Below are 26,944 nucleotides of genomic sequence, written 5' to 3' on the forward strand. Positions count from 1 at the left end.
CTGTGCCTGGAGAAGGGTGTATGTGTGCGTGTGTGTGTGTGTGTGTGTTGTTTTCACAATTCATTAGGTAGGGGGAGAAACCAGAAGTTGGTCTTAGAATGTCACTGTCCTTAGCTACAGTGGGTCTTACGTACGTATAGACAGCCACTCCAAACAGTATATCGTTTCTTTCTACAAGACGGGCTCAGGACATCTCCATTTCTCAATGGATCCTCTTTCTGGTCCCCTCAAGACCTGACGACAACAGACCGTTATGGAGAGATAGCAGGACTCAACATTCCAGGTCTGTTTGGCAAACAAAGAGGCCATGAGCCCCTTGTGGAATGTTGCTGCTGTGTGGAGCCATTCTCTCCTCTGAGGGTGATGGGGGCACTGTTAGGACATGCAGGGGCAAATCCAGTCTGGTCCTGAGGCAGAGGTGGGGACCGTTGGCCTCCTAAAGTCCTCAGCCGTGGGCCTGTCTGGGAGCCTGGCTCCCTGCTGTGACAAGGGCTGGGCGTCCCTCTGCATTACAGGTCAAGCACCAACCCGCCCTGACAGCCAGCCCCCTAGAGGGCTCTAATTTCTCCAGCCAGGGACCCCTTAGGTCTTGAGGATGGCGTCACCCCAATTATGAAGCTGGGAGATTCTGGAGCCATAAATTAATATCCACCCCTTGGCTGTCAGGTTGAGGCTGCATGTCACCTGAGAAAGCCAACATGAGAAAGTCAAGTGAAACCAGGGTGTGACTGTTTGTCTTGACAAAAGGACCCAGCCTTGAGGAGGGACCCTTGTCACCCTTCAGAGTGCAGACCTTACACTCTGATTTTAAGAAAGGAGCAGGCAGTCAGAGGTCGTCTGTGTTCTTTACATCTGGGTTTTTCAGTACAAAAAGCACATCTCCGGGCAAACATGGCCTCTAAGACAGGGTAAATCACAATTTAGGGAAGCCACAAGGCAGGCTTAGGCTTTGGATTTTTTTTTTTTTTGGTTCTTTTCCTTCAAAATCTAAAAAATTGTGACAAAATATACAGAATATAAAATTGACCATTTTCGTCATTTTAAGCATCTGCGTCAGTGGTATTAAGTACACTCGCAAGGTCATGTGACCATCACCACCACCCACCTCCAGAACTTTCTCATCTTCAGCTCTTACTCATGAACCACTAACTCCCTATTCTTCCCTCCCCACCGGCCCATCATAACTGCCTTTATACCTTCTGTCTCTGAATTTGACTCCTCCGGGGAACTCATATGAGTGCAACCAGACAGTACGCGTCCTTTCGTGTCTGGCTTATTTCATTTAGTACAGTGTATTTAAGGTTCATCTGGGTTAGAGTATCTACCCGTGACTGTAGCAGTTCCTTCCTTTTCAAGGCTGAATAATAGTTCATTGTGCTTTGTCTGTCCATCCGTCCATGAATGGGCCCTTGAGCTGTTTTCACCCTTTGGCTGTTATGAATAACGCTGTTATGAACATGGGCACACAGATATTAAAGGAGCCTGGGGGACTGCATTAATGTTAACCCTCTGCCCTCTGGTGACAGGTGGCTTCCAGCTGGTGGCTGAGCAAGGCCACAAAGCTGAGAACCGGCACTAGGCAGCTCTGCAGAGGCAGGCTAGGGCGAGGGCGCAGGGGAGCAAAGGGGGGGTTACACCTCTGCACCCAGACGAGGCTCGGGGTGGAAAGGATTATAATTCCACAAGCACAGAGGCTGTTCTATCCCTTGGCTTCTGGAGTGGCCCTGTGACACGCTGGCTTTAGCCACACTTCTCGATGCCAGCTCACACCCGAGGAAGGAGAAGATAGGGGCCAGCACAGCCCCTCCTACTTGGTCCGCCTGGGCAGGCTGCAATTTTTTTTTAATTAATTAATTTTATGGAGATGCAATTCCCAAAAAGGAACAGCTCAGATCTTAAGGGTGCAGTGTGACAAGTTTCGATAAATGTATGTACCTGCATAACCCCCACCCCAATCAAGGGGCAGGCCATCTCCGTCAGCCCAAACATTCCTTCGGGCCAGGCTGCATTTTGGCAGTATCTTTTAGAGCAGTCAAGATTGCTGTAGTATCAACAGGGTTAGGGGACTTATAAAAAGCCTGTTGGGGATTCTGTGCTGTGAAACCTGAGATGCCCTCAGCCCTGAGTCACCACAAAAGGCAGGGTTTTCCCCCGCTAATTTTGCACTTTGTTAGCTACCCACAGTGGTCTGGCAAGGGAAGTTCTGCATCACTGGAGCCCAGAGTAGACTGTGGGCCCCAAGAGCCACTCAAGTCCCATTCAGGCTATAAGCCTGTTCAAGCCCTGGCTCTGGGCCGGGCATGGGACTGGGCACAGCCATGCCAGGTAGGGGACACGCTGCAGAATAGGAAGAAGAATGGCATCTGGGCTGGGGCCCAAGTTCAAATCTTGTGATGCTGCAGAGACATCCATCATTCCGGCCACGGCCCACGGGAAGGCTTTCTGGAGGCAGGGTAGCCCTTTCAGGGATGCAGAGGATTTCAACAGGAGGCCGGAAAGAGGAGAAAACTCCAGGCAGGGAGAACACTGGGTCAGCGAAGGCGCGGAGACATAAGACGAGCCATCGTTTACGGAATGGCTGTGACGTAGGAGTTTCACACCATGATTTTGTTTAACAAGAATAAAATAACGACGATGATGGCTGCCCTACGAGAGAAATCCTATGAGGTACAATGTGGCTAAGTGACTTCCCATGTTCGCAAAGCATTGGCCCGGGATTCAGCCCTGGCTCTGGATGTTTCTGAGCCCGTGTTCTGCTGCTTTCTGTGCTGTGGGAAGAAATACACTCTAACCAAAGCTTTCGCCTGCTGCACGAGGGGAGGTGGTGTAGGGACCGAGGCCTCAAACCACTGAGGACTTTCGAACCTTGGTGCTTCCTCACTTGGTTCAAATTCCATTAAGATGACAGGAACAATACCGCATTCACAAAAGGACCTCTGTAAACTCCGCATTTTGCACACACACATCTCTCTCTCTCTCTTTTAATATCGTAGGAAAATCTTATTTATTTAAAGTAATGGGGGCTAATTAGTAAAATCATTTTTTCTAAAAGCAGTGTTATTTATACACAATGGCCCAGAGCAGGCTGAGAAGGTTGGAGGCAGAGGTGGCCTATACTTAGCACAGCTGCCCAGGAATGGGCCTTCTAGAGTGTGCTAGCCTGAGGAAATTCTCCTTTCTCCATTGCTGTCAATGCCTCCAATTCTGGCTTGCACTGTTAGTCCTAAGAGAGGAGGGGGCGCCTCAAACTCCTGCAAATGTCATCTGCCTTCCCTTTACCCCAAGCACCCCGCTCCATCCGGAGCTGGCAGGGGAGGAACTCTCCAGAAGCCTCCGCTGTACCTGAATTTTCTCTGCTAGCCAGGGTCAAGGTTCCCCAGGAGAGACATAGAAGTTGTGTCAGAGACCGGGAGCTCCTTGTGTTGCATCAGCTCCGTAACTCCTGGGAGGGGCTCAAGTCTTCTTCAACACCTAATGCCACGAGTCTCTTTAGCACCCCAGGCTGGATGGTCCCAGCCTCCTCCCCAGAGTGGGTGGCACACCAGCCCAGAAGGACGTGCTCGGAACGACAGGCATCCCTGGACACAGAGTCCAGATTAACCCTGCATCCCCAGGAGTGCCCAATAGGTAGCCACATTACAAGGCACACAAAGATCTGCAAACACACACACACACACACACACACACACACACACACCCTCCCTTTCACTCACAAACACACAGAGGTTCTCTACTGTCTTTGGTCCCCCAGGACAGCCGTGTACGGCCACCAGCCTTTTCCTCTCCAAAGATCTCCAAACCACTTCATGTGCATGGAAGGAGGGAGAGCTGCCTCTCAAATGGGGAAGCTACTGGGTGGCAGAGAGCCTCGTGAGCCCCCCGAAGTCCAGGCTACGCAGCCCCTCGTACTCTCAGCTTGGGGTATCTGAGGCGCAATGGAGCGGTCCCCAGGGCCTCCGGGCCTTCTCACTGCCAGCAGAGCTCCTCCCCTCTGCCCGTGCACACATACAGCTGCAGGGCTGGCTCCTTTCTCAACAAAAGTTCATCCTTCTCCAGTTGGTAGTGTGGAGCCAGGCCAATCCCCCTCCCTCCCCAGAATGCTCCTGGGTTTGCAGAGGCCTCCAGCGAACCGCAGACCTCCCTGCCCTGCCCTTCTCTGGGTACAGAGAGTGGGAGAACAAGGCTAGGGGTGAACCCCCTCCTGCCCAACCCCCACACTCTGACCCACAAACCACAGGCTCCCCGTGTGGAGGGGCTCCCCACGCCCCAGGCCTCAGCCACATCTTGTAAGCCCACCACTCCTGCAGTCCAGTCTCGAAAGAAGTGTTTTAGCTTCGAAAGAAAGCAGGATTTAGGTAAAACCTAGGAGACAGTCAAAGTCTACCCTCGGTGATGTGAATCCCATGATGGCCTGTTGGCAGGGGCTTCACTCCGGACCCTGGGGCAGGGGGTGGTGTGTGGTGCAGTGGGGGTGTGAGCCCACTACACACCTCGCCAGCTCCCGCCTGTCTCCCTTTGGCTGTGAGTGGAGCACAACGCGAACCAGAGTATTTCCTCTCCTTGCCAGGGAGCCGTTGCTGTGTGTGCACTCCAGGAGGAGGCCATTACAGGGAGTTAATAGAGTTTTAAATTTGTTTTTAAATTTTATACTGTAATTCATCAAATTCAGTGTCTGAGCACAGCATTCACGTTCAGTCCTGGCGGCGTATGTCGAACTGGCCCCAGCCTTCCCCAACCCCGTTCCCCCAGAGGAGGAAAGGTTAACTCTTAAGGGTAACTGGCAGGCACAGCCACTAAGGGGCGAGAAGGGCAGCAGGGTGGGCCCTGCGTGGCATGGGTCAGTCTGGAATTGGTCTAATGGAAAGGCTGGTGACTTAGCGGAGATGCTCTGGGTACCTTTCACGAGCGGGGACCGTAGAGGATGCCCTTGGCCTTGGTCACCTTGGTGAGATGGCCATCTGAGTGCGATCATGAGGGGGTGCTGGCCAGAAGCGTGTCTGTGAGGGTACCAGGTGTCAGTGAGAATGAGCAAACACCAGGATGTGGAAAGCAACCGTGCAGTCTGCGGATTAGGGACAGATGTGAGCACGATTTCTGCTATTTTTCACCCAGAAGGATTTCCTTTAAGGACGTGTTCAGCTGAACTTAGGATCATTATTGTAACTTGGGATCAGTTGCTGCTGAATTGGAAATAAGTGAGATTTATGGGACCACGGTTTTGTGAAGAACATCTCGGGTATCAGGACTTGCCGCAGATCTTCTGTTATCACGAACTGTAGTCAATCTTGCCTTTTATTAAGCTTTAATAAGTGACTTCGCTTCTAGGGAAAGTTCCAGAACAGACAGTGCCAGCAAGTGAAATCCTACTGGTCCCAGAGCAAACTACAATAAAATAGTCTCCTCCTCCTGGTGGTCCTGACAGCTGAGCCTTCAGCTGGCTGAGGTCACAGAGCCCCAAGGAGAGTGCAGGACCCCCTTGCCCAGCACGACCTGGCGGTGGGTGAACAGTGGGGGCGTAACTATTGGAGTGTGATCACCAGTTCTCCTTGGCCCAACAAAAGCCTTGCGTTGGCAATGACCTGTTTCTGAACCATATCTATTTTTAGTTCACGGAACCCACAGAGCGGCTGTACTCTGGGGCCCCAGATGTCTGGCCCAAGGGCAGGGAGTGGCCACCAGGCAGCTTTGACTTTTAGTCACTGCTGATTGGTGGCATTGTGCTGGTGACAAGAGGAGAGAGGCTTCAGGCTGGCTTCTGCTAAGCTCCTGACATGGTCTATCTCCCCCTTGCTGAGCATCCAGGTGTGGACTTTGAGACCTACGCTTCTTAAAAAGAACAGATGCAAATAGAAAGTTCACTCCTCCTTGAAGCCACACACCCCATGAAACACCCTGCACTACTTTTCAAGTTCTAGGGGACTCTGGCCCGATGTCTGTGGCCTTCCAGATGGAGCTCCAGGCTCTGGTTCTGCATAGCTTTGAACCGCCTGCTTTCAATTTCACATAAAACTAAAAACACTAAGGTGGGGTGGGGCAAGAACCCTGTGTGGCCTCGGCGAGGCTGAGCAGACTCGGGACAGATGCTCAGGCCTGGGCCCAGGTGGGATGTGGGAGCTGGGGTGCGGCTGGGCTCGGCAGCCGGCGGGGACACGGGGTGTACCGGGATGGAGGAAGATCATCTCGAGGTGATGGAAGTCTTTTTGCATTCAAGGGCTTGCCGCCTTCCAACTTGCTACTTATTGCATTGAAAAATATTCCACGCGATTGAAGAACTATTTTCCAAAACAAAATGCTGGTATTCATCAGGAGGCGCGGGTTGTGCAGTGTGAACAATTCACTTTCGTTAAGTACCATATGGCCGCTGGTAGGAAAACGCTAACATGTTTCAACAGTACAGCTGGGGTAGGCCTCCTTTATTCACCGTGCAGATGGCTCTAATTGACATCTCTCCTAAAACAGGTCTCCAGCATTTCTGCAGGATCATTAGAGTCATTAGTTATTAAATACCATCACCGCTTTCGGAGAGGGGGGTCTGAGCCTTGGCAACACTGCACAGGGATGGGGCGGACGGGTCCCCCGTGGAGGGCCGGTGGGAAGGGCATGTGAGCGCCTCCTCAGACCAGGCCAGGGAAGGACGAAGTCATGGCTCATTCCAGAACAGCCCTTTGGAGACAACTCAGGCGACCAGAGGGCTCTGGACCAGGGTTCTGGAGCTGGAGGGACGGACATAAGTGCTATAGCGGAACTGGTTTGGATGCTTCTATTTGAGGTGCTGCCTGGTCCTGCTTATGTTTGGCGAAGGGTAAGCCGTGGCCTCCAAGGACTTGGCCGCACCTGAGACACAGTCCCCGACACTGCAACAAACGTGCCTTTGTTGGATTGTGACCAGAGCCACAGGCCAGAAAGGCAGTTCAGGGCTGGGGGGATGGTGGGGCTAACACATGCAGCTGAAGCACTGAGGCCATGGCCTGCAGCCACGCCGAGACACAGGGCGCTGCCCTAGCCCAGCCACCTTGCAGACCTGGCACTCCCGGGCCCATCTTGGCTTCCATGTCACACATGCCGGGGGTACCGCATTGCCAATCGTGCCGCCTTTGCGGGAAAGAAAGGAATCTAGGGAGCGTGTGTGCTCTTCAGAGTTCTTCCAAAAGTAAATACATGTATCCGAAGGGTAATATGGATTTAGGAACAGCCTTCCCTTTGAGCTCTTTCCCCATTGATCAAGGGTTAATAGTGTGGCATTATTAGTTTAATTTCACAGTCTAATCAGTTTCCTGCTTTATTGATCGAGGGACTTGGAACAATTGTAATTTAGTGAAGCTGAAAAGCAAAATTCTCAGCTAAGGGAGTCAAGCGAGGTGGCTGTGCGGCTCGGGGGGCTGTGCAAGGGACTGCCTGACCTTGTCCACACAGCTCCCCTAATTGGGGCCACGCAATCCACAGGGAACACGTCCGGTCACCCTTCCTTCCTCTCACTGCTCAGCCACCTGGAGGGCGCAGGGTCCACATCTCACAGTGACTACTAACTAGCACCAGAATGAGGCCCGGCTTTGGGTAGAGCCCCTTCCCGGGCCATACTTGAGCTCAAATCCACCTCAAATGCCACCCTGAGCCCCGAACCGGCCCAGGGCTTCATTGTTAAACACCCTCTGTCAGCAGGGCCCCATCTGTGCGATGGCATTTTTTTTTTTTGTCACTTTTTCAAATCAGAATAGAAACAATTTTTAGTCTATAATTATCATTTCTTTTCTCAACAGACAAATGTTTCCTTTTAAATTGTAGGGCGGAAAAAGCAAAGAACAACATTTTAAACCAAAAAGAAAGACTAAAATTAATTTCCTCTTTACAGAAAAATAAAATACAACAGCTCTAAGAAGCCAGGTTTTTTTCTTTTCTCAAAAGAGCAACAAATGCAACAGCATATTCCTTGCCACCACTAATGCCCATTGTTGGGAGGCAAGGCCTTGAGGGGTAAGGGTGATGCAGTTTGCAGGCCTGTCTCCGGAGTCAGGCCTTGAACTCTGATCTCCTGCAAGAGGCTGGGCTCCTGATCTCTGAGCTCACTTGGGACAGATGATCCGAAACCCTCCTTTCAGGAAGCGAGCTCCCGGTGGAGGGTCCCAGGAACCAAGGTCAAAGCTTGGGGTCTACCAGTTGGCTCAGTTTCCGCATCTCTAAAAGAGCTGTGCTACTCATCTCACAAGGCTGTTGGGAGGATTCTCTGGGCTCTGCGACTCTAAAGCATCAAATAAAGCCTGCGTTTTCACCAGGGAGGCAAGACTAACCAGACTGACTGTTAAGAAAGCAGTTCACTGTGGCCCCAGCTGGCACAGGTGAGGAAGCAGAAAGGCCGGAGGAGCTTGTTTCCCCCGGGTGAGGAGTATCTCACCCCCGTGGTCCAGGTTAAGAAGTTTGGTTTCGAACTGACCAGCTAATGACAGGGCTGCTCCATGGTCCTGTCTCCACTGCTACCCTTGGCCCCCTCCACAGGGAAGAAGGCACGCCACGGTCACAAAGGCGCCACCATCACCCAGGGCTGTGCTGGTAAATGTTTGCGGGGGGGGGGTGGCGAGGGGGGCAGACAAAGCAAACAGAACCGCAAGACCCTGATTTGTAGCATTTGCCTGTCTCTGTTGTACAAATGCTCCCAGCTCGAGTTCGAGCTCCCAACGGGAAGGCAGTGACCACAGAGCTGGGAAGAGATGTCAGCAGTGGGCTCCTGGGAGCCACCGAGTCAGGCCAGCTGACCACACTCACAGAACCTGGGAATGGGGTTCGAGCGGCGGTCGGGGGGCTTCATGAATTCATGAAGATGCTGCCCCATGGCCAGGAAGGCCCACGGCAGGCCGGCCGCAGGGAGCAGAGCTGCCCACTGTGTCCCCACCCTCCCCCGATCCGCCAGATCATGTCCAAGCACCTCTCTTTGCATTCAAGGCTTTTTACACGGGGTGCCACCTCTTGCAGGTCCTTCTCGTGCCGTCCCTGTGCAGCCTGCTGTGCAAGCCTTACTGTCTCCCTGGGTCCTAGCCCACTTCCAGGCCAAGAGCAGAGCCTAGGAGTTTCCCTCTGCCTGTGACACCTTCCCTCCTGCTTTCCCCGATCAAACCCTTCCCAATGCACCACCTCCGTACAAAGCTTTCTCTGAAAGCCCACTGCCCCCTGCATCTGCTGGGAATGAAGTTCACAGCGCCCACGGGGACACCCCACTTGACCGCACACGCTGTGCCCCTTCCTGCTAGCACAAGGGCTCTGGGACCTTCTGCTCCATGAATCAACACTCCCCGTGCTGGGTTCCCAGTTCAAGACACTTCCTGACCCGACCGTACTTCCTGACCTTTGAGAACTTCCTCTCAAGGAAGTAGAGGGAGAGCAAGTGCTAGGGTCCAACATTTGTAATTCCAAGGACAGAATGACCAGGGGCCAAGGATCTCAGTGGCTCCCTTGTCATGGCCAGGCAAGGCTGGAGAGTTGGCTGGGGGACACTGGGAGGGAGACAGGAGGCTGCCTCAGCACAGTGAGACGCTCCTGCTAGACAGGCAGGGCCTGTGGCAGAGACATAGGATCCCTATAATGACCCCAAGCAGGTGGAAAAAGGCAAGTGCCTATCCTGTGCACCTGATAGCTTTCTAAAAATAGCGGGTGGGCCCTGGCCCCACAGGCCTCCCTATGGCGGGGGGCAGGCACTGGAGCTGTTGGGTCACTAAGTTTTGGAGGAGTGAGGCCCATCACAGCTGGTTTTGGATCTTATCCTTCCTGGATGGGGCTGAAGTGGGGCCACAGCCAGATGTGCAAGCTAAGGATTGGGCCTGGCCTGCATCGCCTCCTGCTTAGCTCTGCCCCACCACCTTGGGCTAGGCACTGTTCCTTGTCTGTTGTCGCATGGTGGGGGGGAGGGAGACAGGGAGCAGCAGATGCCAGCAGGCTCCGGGCACCGGTTCTTCTTGGCCAAGGGAGCTGGGTACACAGACATTCTCGGCAGACCAAGGCACTGACAGCACCGAACAGAAATGTTATGATCTGATGCCACGTGGTGTAGGAGGAAGCAAGAAAAGAAAGGAATTCTCCGGGCCGAGCCCCAGAAGTCTCCTCTGCCCTCCTGTGGGGCCCGCTCAGGGACAAGCAGTGGGCAGGGAACAAAGGGAGAGCTCTTCTCTTTCAGGGGCAGGCTGGGGCTTCTCCAGCTTGCAGAGAGCCAGCTTCCTCTGGTTTCCTCCTCCCTCCTCCGTGTCTAGATGGGTACACTAAGCTCCCAGCACCCTTCAGGGGTGCATTGGGCCTCTCGTCTCCAGGACCGGACCTGGGGCTGCACCTGGGTGCTCTGCTGACTCAGGGAAATGTTCTGGAAACAAATCCCTCTCATTACAAGTTACAGTATGTATTTTTATGGGCCAGAATGTCAGCAGATTTTGGAGATCACTGTCACCCAGCTGAGAACCAAAGTCCGGGAGGGTTTGAATAAAAAAAATTATAGGGAGCAAATACTTTCAAATACGACGCCCAGCAAACATAAATGGGCCTCCTCTCGAATCCCCCAACACACACACACTTGGAAAAGGCTTTTCTAATTCTTTTGCTGAGAGGCAGGGAGACTGGGAGGCTTTCGTTTTCCTGGAACATTTTCAGACCAAATGTGCTCCTCTCTCCTTTCTGTCCCCGCGGGAACTCCGACTTGTAAATGCAGTGTCTGTATTCCTGGGCCTTGGGAGGGTCGTATAGCATTGCTTCCTCTGGCAAAGCTGGAGTGGTGGGCAAAGATGAGGAGCAGACAGAACCAGAGAGATCCCCGACCCCATCCAATCTGGCCCCCAGCTCCTCCCCGCGCAGAAGACCACGAGGGAAGGAACGCCAGGCTGCCCAGTTCCCCTTGCACGCCCCACATTGCGCCTGGATGGGATCGTGTTGCAGAAATGTGATGCCTGCCCACCCCCCCCACCCCCCGCCGCCTGCCAGCCATGCGGCCACCCACTCGTTCACTGCGAACATCCAAACATCCAAACATCCATCAGTGTGACTGCAGCTGCCGCCCGGCGTCCCCCCTCGGCACCTCTTACGAGTCCCCAGGGGATGCAGCCGCTCCAGGCTCTCCTCCGACCCTCTGAGCACAAGCTTCTGCACGGGGCCCAGGCCCGCCCGGCTGGTGCCTGTGCCCAGGCTGTGTCTTCTGCCCTCCTGGCCAGCTCCGGGTTTGGTGGAGCGCAAGAGATGCGGCCGAGGAGCCAGCGTGTGCCGGGGCAGGCTCGGCCACTCCCTCCCGGCGCCCCGGAGCAAGTCCCCTCACCATGAGGGCGCTGGCTTCCCGCTCCGGGAAATGGGAATATTGGAGTCTGCACTACCTAGCTCCTGCGGTGTCATGAGGGAGAGAGAGAAACCCCAGATGGAGAAGGAATTCGGAAGAGTCAGGCAAGCCATTCAGAAAGTTCTATGACGGAGTCCGGCTGGAGGCATCTAGGCCAGTCCCCAAAGAGGCACAAGCCTTCCTCCATGAATCGTCTCTTTACGAGATAAGCACTTACTTCAAGGTTCCTGTTCCCTCTTTGCTAGCAGGAATTGTAGGATCGTTGCCAAGTCCAAGCCGTACAAACAGCTAACAATCACTTGGATGAGAAGCCTGTTGAAACGAGCCTTTGCTGGGGACAAGGTTGGCCGGCGGCTTGGCCTATAAATCAGGGCTCCCTCCTCATCTCATTGGCTCTCACAAGGAGATGAGTTCGTCCCAACCTGGAAGTTCCCCGGCTCCCGGCTCCCGCTGCCCTCGGCTGCACACAGTAGGGATTCAGACAATGCTTGCTGAACGGAGCGACTGCAGCAGCGGCCGGTAGCGCAAAGGGGCCAAGCCCTGTCTGCTCAAATTGGAGATTCTGTCCATAAAGCCGAGGCAGGGAGACAAATCCGGATCTGACAGCACTTGAGGCTGGAGCGGGGCCGCAGTTGGCCCTGCCAGCCGTAGCTAAAAGGGATTGCAGGGGTGGGGGGGCTGAGCGAGGTTAGAATTAACATACTTACTGTATTATGTTGCAGCAGTGATAAGACGAAAATTTTAGGATTTTCTTAATGAGACTCCCGCATTCACTGGTTTCCTTATCAGCCCCAGCAAGAACATAGTTTAGCATTTATGTCCTTTGCTTTAGAATGGAAGAAGGATCATAAGAGGAATTCGAAAACTCACTGTGGGAGAATACATCTGCACCCTTTTTGGTCTCCTCACACGGAACGCGGGTCCTCTGCCCCCGGCCCGCCCCAGACACGCTGTGCCATTCCTCACTGGCATCCGGGTGCCAAGCTTTCCTGGTCCAGACTTTGCTGAGCAAAATGCAAATTGGGGCTGTGAAAGGAATCTCTGGGAGTTAGAACGCCTCTGCCCTCCCCTCGCGTCTGAGGTTCTGGAACACCACCCCCCACCCCCGGCCAAGTGTCCCTAACCAGCCCTGAGAGGCAGGTGTGCAGCCTCCAACACTCAGTTCCACAAAGACCGCTCTCACATCTGCCCACAGGGGCAGTTTTCCGCGGACTGTGACTGGGGCAAGCAATGACCCGCCCGGACCCCTACAATGTATGCAGGGCGGAGTTTACTCTGAAAATTCTGTGGGGGTGGGGGGCCTGCCAAGCCCCCATTTCATAGGTCTGGAGCCTGGCCCCTATGGTGGGTGGCATGACCCCATCTAGAGAGAGCTGACCCTGGAGGCAGGAATAAAATAAGACAGTCCGGACCCAGGGCTGGGGTTGGAGGAGATCAAGACCCCTCCCCAGGGCTTGGGCCATGGGCATCTCCTCTCAGAATGCAAGACCTTGGGTCCCCTTGGGGCAAGCAGCCCACGCTATGGGAACAGAACCTGAAGGACCCGCCTCTTCTTCCCACCCCACTTGGATGACTACTGAACCTTGAAAAAAAAAATCCTTTTCAAACAGCAAAATGTTTTCAGTCTGCCCCGAACACAGCCACCAGTCCAGAAGCCATCAAACAGAGCCTTCGAACAAGCCAACCAGAGGGCCTCACCGTGCAGAAGCTCCCTGTTCACAGCAAAACCACAGTGTCCTTGTTGGCGGCCTAGAACTGCTTCCTTTGCACACAAGTAGGCCCACAGGAGGGGCGGGGGTGCTGTTGCTTGGCCATAGCAAGCTGAATGAATGAGGATGAGAAAAGAAGCAGAAAGACTGGGAAAAGCAGGGCAAGCAAGCCTCACCAAGCAGGGCAAGTTTCGGTGGTTCAGGGTCAAACAAACATCCAGACTACCTCCGTAGGACCCCTGGGGCATCAAAGCCCCGCTGCATATGAAAGGATGCACTCAGGGCTGCAGACTGGTTAAGAGTGAGGGCTTTGGGTATTGGGGAGGGCACGGATTGCATGGAGCACTGGGTGTGGTGCAAAAATAATGAATACTGTTACGCTGGAAAAAAAAAATGGTGAGGGCTTTGGACTTCCACGGAGCCTTGTGTCCTGGCTCTGACATGTGTCATTTGCATGTCCTTGAGCAATTGGCCCGAACTCTTTGAACCTCTGTTTTCTCCTAGGAGACAGGGATACAAGTGATGCCCACTTTTTACTGTGGGAGTGAGGCTGTTTGGAAAGTAGACAGTCCTGGGGTCATTCCGAGAGCGTCCCCTGGATGGGCACTGCTGTGGAAGAGGGGTGTGGGGGTGATAGTCCCTTCGGGAGCCTTTACCCAACATGGTCAAAATAAAAGAAAGTTAGGGCTTTACTGGGGGGCAAAAGTGACAAAGAGAAGATGACCCAGAGGAGAAGCTAGAGGAAGTGTGGGTGGGAATGAAAACAGGTACAGCCACCCCATCACCTACAGGACACTGCTGGGTACTAAGCACTGGTTAAGATATTTGATATAATTAATCTAATTCCATCCTCCCAACTTAGTTGTAGTTATTATAAAACTCCATTTTACAGGCAAAGAATCTTACACAGGAATGAAGACACTTTCCTGGGGTTACATAGCTTACAAGTGGGATTCAAATATAGAATTATCTGAGTCCAAAGACAGTTTCTTTCTTCTTCTTGAGAGAGAGAGAGGTGGGGGAGGGCCTGAGGGAGGGGGAGAGAGAGCGAATCTTAAGCAGACTCCACACTCAGTGCGGAGGCTGACGTGGGGCTCAATCTCAACCCTGAGATCATGGCCTGAGCTGAAATCAAGAGTCAGATGTCTAATCAACTGAGCCACCCAGGAGCCCCAAAGACAGTTTCTTAATCCCTACAGCAGGAAGGGGGGGCACTGAGGGAGGGGCTTCCCAGAAAGTCCACAGGAAGGAGATGGAGCCTGAGTCAGCGAGGAGCTCCCCACCCGCGGCGGCCCCATCAGTTGTCATGCCAGTGACAGGCAGGCGCACCTGCAGCTTCAGTGAGGCAAAGAGACGCCCTTGAGCCTGAACCCCTCGTGAAGTCCAAGCATCAGACTGCCAGTGGTTTGTGATATGGTCGAGGGGGGAGCTTCCAGCCTATAAACATCGCCTGTAAGGGGTCTCCTACACAGCAGGCAGTGCCCAGACTGGAGGCCTTGGGCTCAGAGTCTTCTCTAGGTGTTCTTCTGGATTGTGAGAAGGAGAGTCTTCTAGGGGAGCCCCTTGCATCACCCCCCTCACATTACCTCCCACATACACCCCAGCCCCAGGCTCTGAGCCTCAGATGGCTGGCAGAGAAGAGGGACAGAGGACACAGAACGACACCATCATAATCCCTCTTAATTCTCATTGTCTGGATTGTGAGCCCAGCAGTCAAAGATACCTGCAAAGAAAACCCCAGAGTGAGGGAGAGGGTCTTTGTAAAATGTGGGCAGTAATCAGAATTTGTATCCAGAGAAAAATGACAATTGTTAAAACCCTATATGCAACCTGAACTCTGGTTTATGATAATGTAACATTTCCAGCAGTAATATTCGGGGAGGAAAGAGATGAAAATGAACTGAACTTTATTCAGGGATCTCATTACTATGAGTATGGTTCCCTTTGCTAAAATACAGAAATATCTATAATGAGGATTTGTGTTGTCCTAAGGAAAAATATATGAAAAAGTAGCCTTAAAGCATGGGAAGACTTTCATGCGCTATGATGCAGAAATTTGTTTCCCCCTGCGGAGCGGGATATGTAAATAGTTCACTGAAAGAAAAGACTTGTGTAATTACTCACTGGCATCGACCCTTTCCAGTGAGTTCTGGTGGTCTTTCGGTCTAGGGACTGGGGGAATAGGAGTCATGGCAGTGGCCTGGCCTTGACCTCCAGCACGGGGTGGGAAATCCCAGTGAGTCTACTCCTTGGATTCCGATACAAGCAAACAAGGCAGGCTTTGTTCTCTCTCTCTCCCACCACCCAGTCCAGCTGTAAGTCTTTGTTTTTAGGTAGTCAATGAATCATAGCAGGCCAGACTGAAAGGCTCTTGAAAGGCTCCTATAGGCTTCTCTTGGCCCAGCCCTCCCATTGCACAGATTAGGAAACTGAGATCCTGGGAGGTACAGGCACTTGCCCTGGGTCCCATGAAACAGCAGACGCCAAGCCTGAGAAAATTAATCATGCTCACCCCCATAGAGGACCCCATCTCTAGGGGCATCTGGCTCTGTTTGGGCTGGAGTCTGTTTGACCCGGAGTGGCCACTGATCCTCTTCCACGAGACGGGGAAGACTTCCATCTCATCCTGCTCTCCCCGAGTCTCCCTTACTCCGCTTGTCTCGGGGCATGCAATACTCAAAGGTGGTTTAAGTTGACACCCACCCTGCTGACAGCTCTCAGGCAAGGTGACACCCCAGTCCTGGGCTGGAGCCCAGTTCTGCCGCAGGGCTGGCCTGGCTGGCACCTTCTAGCTCAATTAGCAGGTGAGGATGTCCCAGAGGAAGAAGAGGTGGGGAGGAAGAGGGCAGGGGGCCAGAAGCCCTGGGAAACCCAAAGCCTGAGGTGGTGATGGCTAACGCTGGCTAGAAAGTGTTGCGCGTATGGAGGGCGGGGGGAGTGGCCAGATCAGGTTGACAGCAAGGGAGGAGCAGGGCACAGGGTCAGCTGACCACAGGGAGCTCCATCCCCACCTGGAGGCTACAGCTTCCTACAGAGCCTCTGGGCACAGGCTGCCAGAGAGCCTCTTAAACAGCCCTGGGCCCCGAAAGTGCATCTCAGGGCACAGTGTGTAGGACTTCCAGAAACGAGCTCCTCCTTCTCAGCTGCCTGGCCCTCGCTGGCCTCACAGACCCGGCCCCTTCCCTGCTCCCAGGGAGTCACTAATAAAAAGAAAGCATTGACTGTTCAAACGGGATAGGTCCCTTTGGCTGCTTCCCGAGTTGGTCTGAGAGTTGGGGACTCCTTTCATCATCCAGAGTCACTCTTTCTAGGGGAACAGTCACTGGATTCATGATGGGAGGCAAGAGAAGGGAAGGGATTTGCTTCCCCATCCTGGTGGCCTGGATGGTCACTGCTCCCCAGAGAGGACCGACATTTCACTCGTGAGTCAAATGGGTGGGCCCCCAATTTTTAAAAAAATCTTTCTTTCTAGGTAAGAAAAAGATGTCGTAGTGAACCCTCCCTGAACATTTTATGCAAATCTTAAAGGGGCAGGGTGATGTGGGCTAAGGTGTCAGAGGGCACCTCCCATGTCTCCTCTATTCTAGATCCGCCAGGGCCCAGAGTGGGGGAGCTGCTGGCCTGAAGAAGGAAACGTCACTATTGAACAGGATGTTCTCGAAAGCTAGCGGCGGGTCGGCGATGTAAGCCCCCAGCTCACCGAGCCTGTCTGCTTCCAGGTAATAATTCCTGACAACAGTGGTAACAGTATTTACTCGAAATCCTACTTCTATCCAACCCTTGCCTCGGTATTTCTTATGAACCACATAGTATCTCATTTGCTTCTCACAGGTGCCCTCTGAGAGAAGTATTCTTATCATGCCCATTTTATAGATGAGAAAACTGAGCCACTACAGGTGGACAATGACTTGTCCCTATAATAGCTGATGGGAAGAGAAATACCTACTTCCCTCTCCCGTGCTATTAACCTTGCAAGGCTCAAAGAGAAGAAAGCCCAGTGTATTTGAGGCAAGAAGATGGTACACTAAGTACTTTCCTAAGGCTGGGAGCCGGCGAGCGGAACTCAGCCCGGGGAACAGGGCCTCTCGATCCGCTGTCCAGCCTCATAGTATGGACGGAAAGGCAGAGAGCAATCCCATCAGGAGAGAAGCAGAAACCATGAAAGCCTGGTATCCCTCTGTGTCTGCACGTTAGAAAGATGAAAGGAGAATTTGAAAGGCTGATCATTTCAAATTTTACACTAATTGGGTTCTTTTAAAAAAATGTCTGTCCAGTTGCTTTTATTTCTAAGTTTTAAGAGAAACGTTCACAGAAGGCAGGTCCCTGGGCCGGAAAAGAGAGAGGCTAAAAAATGCTACCCTTCGGCCTTGCCCTTAGACCCGGGGGGTGCGAGAAGCTTGTCTGGCATACATCTTGTCTGGCAGACCCTGTGGTCTCAGCTCCACGAGGCAGCTGGTGAAGGCGCCAGCTCAGTGCTCTCTGCGGAGGCACGCCAGTCATCGGCCCGCCCCAGTCCACTCTGCCTCCTCTTCCCCGAAGCCCCTCCGTTCACTGTCCTCAGAGCCAGGTTGGGGAGACTTAGGTCCGTGTGCCCAGGGCACTGCTACCCCGCACCAGACCACAGGGGCTTTGAAGCAGGGGTTCTGTGCTCTGATTCCTCCTTGGCCTCCCCAGGGCCCAGACCAAGCCCAGACCGGGGTCCTGGTGGGTTTGCTGATCGGCCAACTGGACTGGGGTCCTACTTCCCAGACCCGTGCTGGTGAGCTGCTCGAATTCCAAAAAGACTGCCAGGAAGTCGGCTGTTTGGGACTCAGACTGTACGCCCCTGTAGAGACAAAGCCATCTGTGGTCATGAGTCTGTGTGGCTAGACCACAGAGACCAATTTCATAATCTAGCTTGCTGCGTCATGCCACAAAAACCCAAATTCTGAGCATTACCCCTGGAAGGTCTGCAGGGTGGGTGGGAGGAGGGGGAGGGGAAGGATCTCTTGTTTCTTGGGCTCGGAGCTGAGTTTGGCCAGTTTAGCATGTGCACGTGTGCGTGTGTATGTGTGTATCAAGGGGGGTTATTTTATTTTATTTTTTTAAAATATTTTTTCAAAAGATTAATTTAATTTAATTTATTTAAATAGATTTTATTTATTTTTATTTGAGAGAGAGAAAGATAGCAAGAGATACCCCGGGAGGCTGGAACTCCTTAGACTGAGTCTTTGTCCCAAGTGAATGCTCAGGCCCTCGAGGGGAGACGGGATGGCCAGGCGCTGTGCAAGGACCTCCTCCCACCGCACCCCCCCAGAGGTGTGGTTTTGCTGGGGAGCTGGCAGTGAACTTGCTCTCACACATATCGTGAACAGTTCTTTTTCTTCTGTGGGCTGGGCATGGTGCTGGCCACATTCAGACAGGGAACACAACATTCTTGCCTTTAAGGGGGGGACGCTCTTGGTTGATTATAATGTGGTTAGAGTCACACAGAAGAACACAGGGAGCTGTGGGAGAAGGGACGGAGGCCCCAGGGCCTGCAGGCTCAGCTGGAATAGGTTTCTGGGGGACCCGGTGCCAGAATCGTCTTGAAAGCAGGCCAACCAGGTGAAGAAGAGAGGAAGGGCCTTCTACACGAAGAGACCGTCTTAGTAATGGAAACAGAGTCAGGAAGCTGCATGGATTGTTCAGGGATTAAAAGAAGCTTGGGGTAAGTGGAGTCTAACAGGGAAGGGGGGCGTGGTGGCGATTTGGGAGAAGGCAGAGGCCAAGGCATGGCTCTGAACACTAGCCAGGTTCCGGAGCCTCGGGGGGTCTGGCACGGGGTCCTGTCAGGAATAACCCAGGGCCCAGTGCAGGGCAGGGAAGGCGGGGACGGGGAGGGGGACATGTGGGGAAGTCAGGAGGCGGTTTTGATGAGACCTGGCGTTGACTGGCTACTGAGGGCATTAACAGGGCCTTCAGTGTGCGGGGCTGGCAATGGGGTGGACGGAAAGAGAGGCATCTGGGAAGAACCCCAGTTTTCAGGCTGAAGACATGGAGGGGTGCTGAAATTCCCCGGGACTGGGACCGTGGGCGGAGGCACCAGTTCACGGGCGACTCTGACGGAAGCGGAGGCACGGGGGAATGGGGAAGCCAGGTGGGTTCCGTCCAGGTGACGTAGGCAGGATGGACAGAGGCAAACGCAGCAGGGACAGATGGAGAGAATGAAAACCGAAACTCAGCCCTCTCCTGTGAGTCCAGATGTTTGGGGTATGAGAAGCAGAGCTGACCCACGGTGACCCAGACATGGCCCCTCTTTCCAATCGCACCTCCAAGGAAACAAGCCACATCAGCGATTCACTGACTGATGACGTCTGTGCACCGTATGCGTCAAGATCCAGCCTCCGTGGCCAAGTCGCTTCTTCCCCAATCCAGCAGACGGTGGTCCCAGGAATCCTGCCACTGGCTGTCCTTGGACCCCTGCTGTCAGCCCTCGCTGAGGAAGCTGAGTGGGCACTTGTCAGGATGAGAAAGACGGAAGGAATGTACTGGGGCGTCTAGAACAATTTCCAGGGAAAACCATCTGCCCAGCTTCCCCCCACGCTCCTCTCCCAGAGGCCACCTGACCTGGGGTACCACGGCTCCATGGCCCCTCCACTTACCCCCCTCTGTCCAGGTCTCCAAAGGAGCTTGGAGGGGTCCAAGAACAGGAGAAGTGGGAAGCCCGACGCAAAGCTCCTCAGATGAAAACCCGGCAATTGCATTTCAAGCTCCTTGGAGGCTCCGCAGCCCCACTTGCTGGCAGCGTAATTACAGATGCCTCCCTCCGTACAAACCCTTCCTACGCACCGCATAAAGGAATACAATTTCTGGCTGTCCAAATTACAAGAGACCATAATGCACAAAAGCAATAAACACAGGTTCTAACAGCAATCAGATACCACTTATCGTAAACAATGGTTTTTGTGATTTATTGCGTTTGAAGCAGGTTCAGCATTACTCCTTAGAAGATTTGGTTATTCTTGTTTTCAAGCAGAGTTGCCGGCAGCCGCCTGACGTCAGAAAAAATTGCTCGAGCGCAGCAGATTTTAAAAATAGGGCCAATGTGGTGTTAAAATAATAATAATGGGAAAATTGGGGTGGCTGTAGGCTGATGTGAAGTCTAAAGACAGAGCCATTGTGGGGTTGAAGGCTCGCCTGCCGAAGTCCATGGATCTTCAGTGGGTCCTGCATGAGGCTCGTCCTCGCTTCCCGATGCCCAGCATTTCCGATCCCTCCCACTGTCCTCCTGTCCCCTAAGTGACGTGGGAGGGAGGAGGAGACTAGGAACCAGAGTGGGCCAAGTGACGGTCCGGATTAACACATCAAAGCTGTTCAGCTTCCCGGCTCAGGCCTCAGTTAGCTCTGGTAGTCAGATACTAGGGGAGTACAGAAATGTCAAGTTCACACAGGGCATTTGGGCCAAGGAGTCTGCGATGATTACCCAAAAGGAAACCGGCCGTGTTCTGGAAGAATCAGTCTCTCTCCTCTCTTGGACCCCATTCTGTCCACTCGGCCAGGAAGGTGCTGTGGATACCGTCATGAACAGAGGCTGGCAGTGGGGGGCGGGCTGAGACAGCAAGGGGAACACCCACACAGCAAGGGTTTTCCATGAGGGTTCAGAGACATGCTAGGATCCCATGTGGGGATGTCAGGAGCTCCCGGAGGAGGTCACCCTCATTCAACTAGGGAGCTCTGCCTTTTATTAATTGTCTCTAATGGGTTTCTATACCATTGTTAGCAAAAAAAAAAAATGGATTAGAGAACCATCAGTGTGTTCTTCCTCTTTGATCTTTCTCCCTCTCTGTTCAAATCCACCATTTTTCTGTGATTTTAAATCACACGCAAAGGGAAGAAGGCACTCTTGGACAGTGGGACAGTAAAGACCCTGGAGAAGAAGCTGGCTTCCCAGGAGGACAAGGGTACTGTCCTCTGCCCTCAGGGGACCATTAGATGTGGGGGCCTACCCCAAGGATAAGTGACGGTGGGCTGCACCACAGCAGCTTGGCTATACCCCATGGCCAATAACTTGGTTCTGAGGGAATCTGAGTGACGAGTGTGCGTCGGGGACACTGCCTCCCAGGAAGCAGAGTCCCACCCGTACAAACAGAAAATTTGCCTGAGTGGGCCATTGGCTCCAGCATCTCTAGGAGCTAGGAAAGACCTTCTCTAACCAGTGTGTAGTGACCTCGAGACTGCAGAAGCGCGCGCACGCGTGCACACACACACACACACTCACTCGCACATACTGGGCCCTGCCCCTTGCAGGAAGGCTGGGACCCTGCACGGCCTAATGCTTCCTTTCAGCCTGGGGGTGGGGGAGGGAGTGGCGAAGATTCCTCGCCTTAGCTTGGAGCACAGAGCAGAAGAATCACTGAGCTATACAGACCACGATAAGGAGAATGGATGTTAGGGACTAGCCCATCCCCAGAGAATAGCCATGATCACTTATTTGAAGTAAATTCTCTGAACATCACTCACCCAGGTGGAAAAAAATATATTGATCTCTAACATTTATTGCAGACTTACATTCCAGGCCCTACGGTAAACTCCTCTTGTGATTAACTTATCTAATGTGCAACACAGGACTATGCCGTAGGTAGGAGAGTAACTTGCCAAGCTCACCCAGCCAGAAGATGCGAGCACAGCCCCCAAGGCCACAAGCCTCACCGTGCTCCCTGCCCATTTCCAAGCACGTTCTTTCCCACCGAGAGGTTGAGAGGTTTCCGTAGTGCTCTCCTGTCCAGTATCCGTTGGCTGGGATCAATACACACACAGGAAGATAGGTGGGACGAATGTCAGTTAGGACAATGACATCCACCCTGGCCTGCTGGAGTCAGAAGTCACCAGCAGTGCCCAGACCCATCCTGTCTGCTGCTTCCCACCGCACATCTCCCTCCAGAGAGGTAAAGCCACCCCGGCCACACACCATCCAAACCCTTCAAGTCAGCAGACCTTCGCTGGGGGTTGATGCCTCAGGCACCAATATCCCATTCCAAGACCGCAAATCGGACTTCCAGAGAAGAACAATATTTGCTTTTTGATAAAGACAAAAGCGGTACACTGCTCAGAGAGATCCTTCACACCGAGATAATTTTTTATACAGAACCTCGCATCTTCAAGCGTCCCTGTCCTTAGGTATTTCTAGTCCTTGGCCTCGAACTGTTTCTGTGCAGAGGGAGATGTGGGAAACAACCTCTAGGACGGCTTCTCCAGTGCATCCTACTTCCTGCATCTGCCTCCTTCACATGGGTCTCTGTTGTGTCACTGGTCAGGCGATCAGACGGTGGGTTCCGTGTTCTCCGACTGTTCATCAAGGTCTCGTTCCTTCGACGAGGCATCTCCTTCAAGGTGGAGCTGTTGTCACCGGCATCACCGGAGCTAATTTACTTTATTTAAACGCCAAACGTTGAGACACACCCCTAGAGATTCTGCTTCTGTGGATCTGGTGTGTGGCTCAGCCACTCATATTTTTATTTAGTGCCCTAGATGCTTCTGATGCTGGCAGTCCCGGGTTCATGTTTTGGGGAAACCTGCTAGCTTCCCTGTCCAGGACTGCATCCCGCAGGGGGCTGACCTGTGTCCCTGCACCAAGTTCCCCCGTTGACTGTCTCATCCCCAGTGGCTCAGATTGTACCCCAATTTGGAGACAGGATCTTTACAAAGGTAATTAATTATAAGAAGGTAATTAAGGTGGGCCCTAGTTCAATACAACGGTGTCCCTGTAAGAAGAGGAAATCTGAAAGCCGACGTAAAGGCGCAGGGAGAAGAAGGTCATCTCCAAGCCCAGGAGAAAGGCCTGGAACTGATTCCTCCCCCTCATGGCTCTCAGAAGGAATGAACCCTGCTGACACCTTCCTCTCTGACATCGAGTCCCCAGAACGGTGAGAAAAGCGACTTCCATTGTTTAAGCTGCTCATCAGAGCTGCTTGGTCGGGGCAGTCCCAGCAAACTAATCCCACACCCATGGCAGATATTGTGCAAATATATACATATATTTATATATGTTTTATATTATTATACATATTATAATACAAATATTTATATAAATATTTATATATGTATATATGATAGCTCATATATATGTATACAATAATTTATACATGTATATGTATATATATATCCCCCCCAAACTCATCTTTGCCAAACTTTTTCGCCGCCCTGAATTCTTTGCCGGGTATTCCTTCCCCAAGGCTGCGTGTGACCTGTTGTCACCCAGACATCTGCCAGGCCCAGCTCAGTATCCTGGCGTCAGGGCCGATGAGGGCTTGGGAAGGCATCTCTCACCAGCCGCACACCTGCCGGGCCTCGGGAATGCAGCCACCGGCTTTTCCCCTGGAGCTCCAACATCTCGTTGTTATCCCCAGCCGGGCACCAAGCTCTGCTCTCCGGGGCTAGATGCCACCGGCGCGTGCCGCCTGCCTCCTCTGAGAGCACGTGACGGCCACCCCGCCTCCCAGCTCAGCCGGGCATTATCACCTGGACGGCCCTGCCAGTGAAGGCGGCCCCGGGAAGGCGGCCCCTCTCCTCCACGCGGTGCCCGTCTGGGAGGCGGGCAGGCCAGCAGCGAAGCTTGTTGGGGCTCTGCTCACGGGGACCGCCGCCGCGCCCCTGCCGTGCCCGGGGTGACATATGAAGCTCAGAGCTCACAGCCAGGGCAGAGCTAAAATAAAGGCGGGGTGGGGGTGGGGGGCTTCTAGGTCACCAGCCCCAGAACCTGCAGTAAACTCTGGCTCATCACCCAAACTCAGCAGCCACAGTGGCCACCGGCCACACTTCTCAGTAAGGGCTCCTTTACCTTCTGGACATCTTGTGTGTTTCTCGATTCATCCCTCGCCCCAACGATGAGAAATAAGCTTTTCTGCAGGCAGGATTTAAACGAGCTCTCCTGTCACCGAGCACATGGCCTCACACTGAATAAAGGGGTCTTTAGAAAGCTCAGATCCACCTTCTTCTCATTTCCTTCCCTCCTTGATCCTGTTTTCTCCCTGGGGTATGGGTATCTGTACGGCCGGTGTGATTAACTCAGCCGGGACTATAATCTCAGGAAGGAAGGGAATAGAAATCATTTTTGGAATATAAATCAAATAGGATTTCAGTTGAAGTTATTTAAAAGAAATTAATTGACTTGTACTCGCCACAATACACTGATAAGAGTTCATTGCCAGACCCATCAGGAGTAATGAAAAAAAACAGTTAATAAAATTCAGCTGTCAAAAGCAGCCCGTGCAGGCTCTCCGGGGACGTCCCACAGCCCCCGGGGTCGCAGGGGGTGGAGCACACCGGTTTGTGGGGGCCAAGCTCAGGCTTTGCTGCATTTTCCTCTTGTGTGGGATTACTCGAGTTTTAATACTGTAAGATTCTTAGGGCTGAGACTTTTTCCCAAGCTGCTTTGTATTTCTATATAGCACCATGCACATATTAAATCACAACTGAAGGAAGGATGCAGGCGTGATAAGAACGGTTTTGCATTCAGTAGTTTGGTTTTTTCTTTTTCTTTCTTTCTTTCTTTTTTTTTTTTTTTCATTTGCAAGGCCTTCTAAAGAGAGAGTTCTCCTTCTCTTTATTGACTGTCAATGACCTTAAGGAGGAGGGAGTGGCAGTATTTAATTAAAGACATCTTCGGCTCCTCTCCCCTACTCTCCCAAATCCAGGGAGGAGAACAGGTTATGAACTTGAAAAAATCAAACACGGGCAAAGAAGAGGAAAGGGAAAATTTCCATACTGCCGTCCAAATGCCAGACCCTGGACTTGGTGGCCAGCCCCAGGGCCCAGCACAGCACCCCCCGGCCCATGTGGGCATCCTTCGCCATTCTCGCCCAAGATGTCAGCCCTTGCCATACAGGGGCAGGGTATCTGAGCGACCGGTGGGCCATACAGGGGCAGAGATGACCCTATGTCTCTAGGACGCCACCAGCGACACCCTCCTGGACAGCAGAGCTGCTGCTTCCCGTCCCGAGCTCCTCTCCTGATTTTTCATTGTATTTTGTCGTGGCTGCCTCGGGCCAGGCAGCTTTGCAGGCCTGTGCCCAGTGAGCAGTAACTCATGGGATCCTTACAGAAGCCCTACAAGGTGGTGCTTTCAGTACACTGAAATGGGTCCCTCCATTCATAAGGTGAAGTCCTAACCCCAAATGCCGCAGCAGATGCCTGGTCTTAGGGTGTCCCTGGTGCTTGGCCCTGGCCACACCCTTCCTGTGCTCAGCATCAGGCCCTGGGAGGCAGGGCCCAGACCCCTGCTGGGGATCTGAAAAGAGGGCCTGATGGACCAGGGGACAAAGAGAACCGCGGGAGCAAACGTGCTGCCCTGGGTGAGTTTTCCAAAGGTCAGGCCCCAGTGGGGGCCTACTGAGCTGCCTACAGAGACACACGGCAAGCTGGGTTCTTGAACCAAGAGATGGGTGAAGACACCCAAGGGCAGACGCCAAAAATCTAGACAGACAAAAAAAAAGTCACCTCTTCCTAGAGGCTCTGCAAAGTGAGGAAGCTGAGACCCTGGGGATATCAGGTCCCCAAAAGCAAGTTGCTGTGACCACAGTGAAGGATGTGGCACAGAAGGACGTGTGTCCCACTGTCACACTGCGTAGATGGGGGCTGGCACCCAGACAGCTTGTGGCAGCGATAAGGCATGTGTAATCCTATTATCTGGCAGGTCAGAACAGACAAACTGGTCTCTGCAACCGGCCCTTCTCCCGCACAGGTTTTTTTTATTTCTTGTCTTAAATGTCCTGTTTTCCTGCCCCTCATGTCAGAGGATCCTGGCACTTGTGGTGCCCGCAGGCTCCCTGGATTGCCAGCACGTGGACACACAGCACGGACCCCCCCACCCCATGCAGCCCCATGCAGGATGGCGAGGGGCAGCCTGCGGGACACACAGTCACAACTTTGCCACAAGCCTAGGGGCAACCCCGTTCTGGCCTCGGGTATGGCTTTTCTGCATTGCATTAAAAAAATCTGAACAGTTTGAGTCGGGAAGTTCTCTCGCATAAACTCAGCCTCCTCCTGTCCTTGGAGAGCTCCAAGAGAGACTTCTGCCCCACTCTGCAGGTGCTGGGGGTACAGGGCTCACTGGGCCCAGACACGGAAGGTGGGACTTGAGGGCGCTCTGCTTCCATCTCGCCTGCCCCTCTAGGTCAGGATGTTACGGTGTGACCACTTGGTGCTGTGATGGTGTCCATCACTAAGGGAGACCCAGGAAAGGAGCTGGGGAGGAGAGGCAGGTGTGGGGGAGCCAGACAGCCTAGCGATGTGATATTCTTTGTCTTCACTTCCCTGGTGCTCTCCCATGGCCCTGGGTGAAGCCCCTTTTAATGTTCTAGTGTAATCTCAGCAGCAACAGGGAAGAAGGTAATGGCCCCGAATAACCATACTCTGGCCAGAGAGCAGCCAGAGTCCTTGTCCTTGACTTAGGACAAGGCCCGTGGGATAAAGGTCAGGTTGAGACTCTTCAGCACCACGTGGGAGGGTCAGGAGCTGTTTGCTAAGGAAGCCAGAATTTCACGGCAAAGACAGTAGAGTGATGCATCTGCAAGACACACGTGGGGAAGGGTCAGGACAGGAGGCTTCCCATTCCTTCAAGTGCACGGAGCTAAGCAGCTTCGTTTCCTAACGAATAACCCATTAATGAGGCCAGCTGCCCAGCCTGTTGGAAAATGAACCCCCCGGGGCAGGAAAGGGCTCTAAGTCATGCCCATCTGGAGTACATCTGGACAATGCCCGCCACTCCTGGGGAAGTTTGCATGTTTCTTATCATTTTCTTAAAAGGGAAGACGGCAGGTTTTAGGAGTTCAGCAGCTAAGTGCTCTGGTTGCTGTGGAGGCTGGCACGGGGCCGAGTGAAGCCGGATCCCCTCCCTGAGAGCGGCCCCCGTGGTCAGGTGCCCGGCTGCATGAGGAGAGGAGTCGACCCGGTTAGCGTGGCTGGGACCTGCCTGGTGTTG

The 26,944-nt window shown here is 53.1% G+C and overlaps 1 protein-coding gene across 2 annotated transcripts in view; it reads right to left on the bottom strand.

Moving 5' to 3' along the window:
- The window catches only part of KLHL29 (kelch like family member 29), a 297,199-nt gene that overhangs the window by 158,766 nt on the left and 111,489 nt on the right, over positions 1-26,944 (bottom strand). The window lies entirely within an intron of this gene.

The sequence above is a fragment of the Mustela putorius genome, unplaced genomic scaffold (assembly GCF_011764305.1).
Source record: "Mustela putorius furo isolate JIRA1106 unplaced genomic scaffold, ASM1176430v1.1 tig00000281_pilon_pilon_pilon, whole genome shotgun sequence".
In the NCBI taxonomy this organism is placed as follows: domain Eukaryota; kingdom Metazoa; phylum Chordata; class Mammalia; order Carnivora; family Mustelidae; genus Mustela; species Mustela putorius.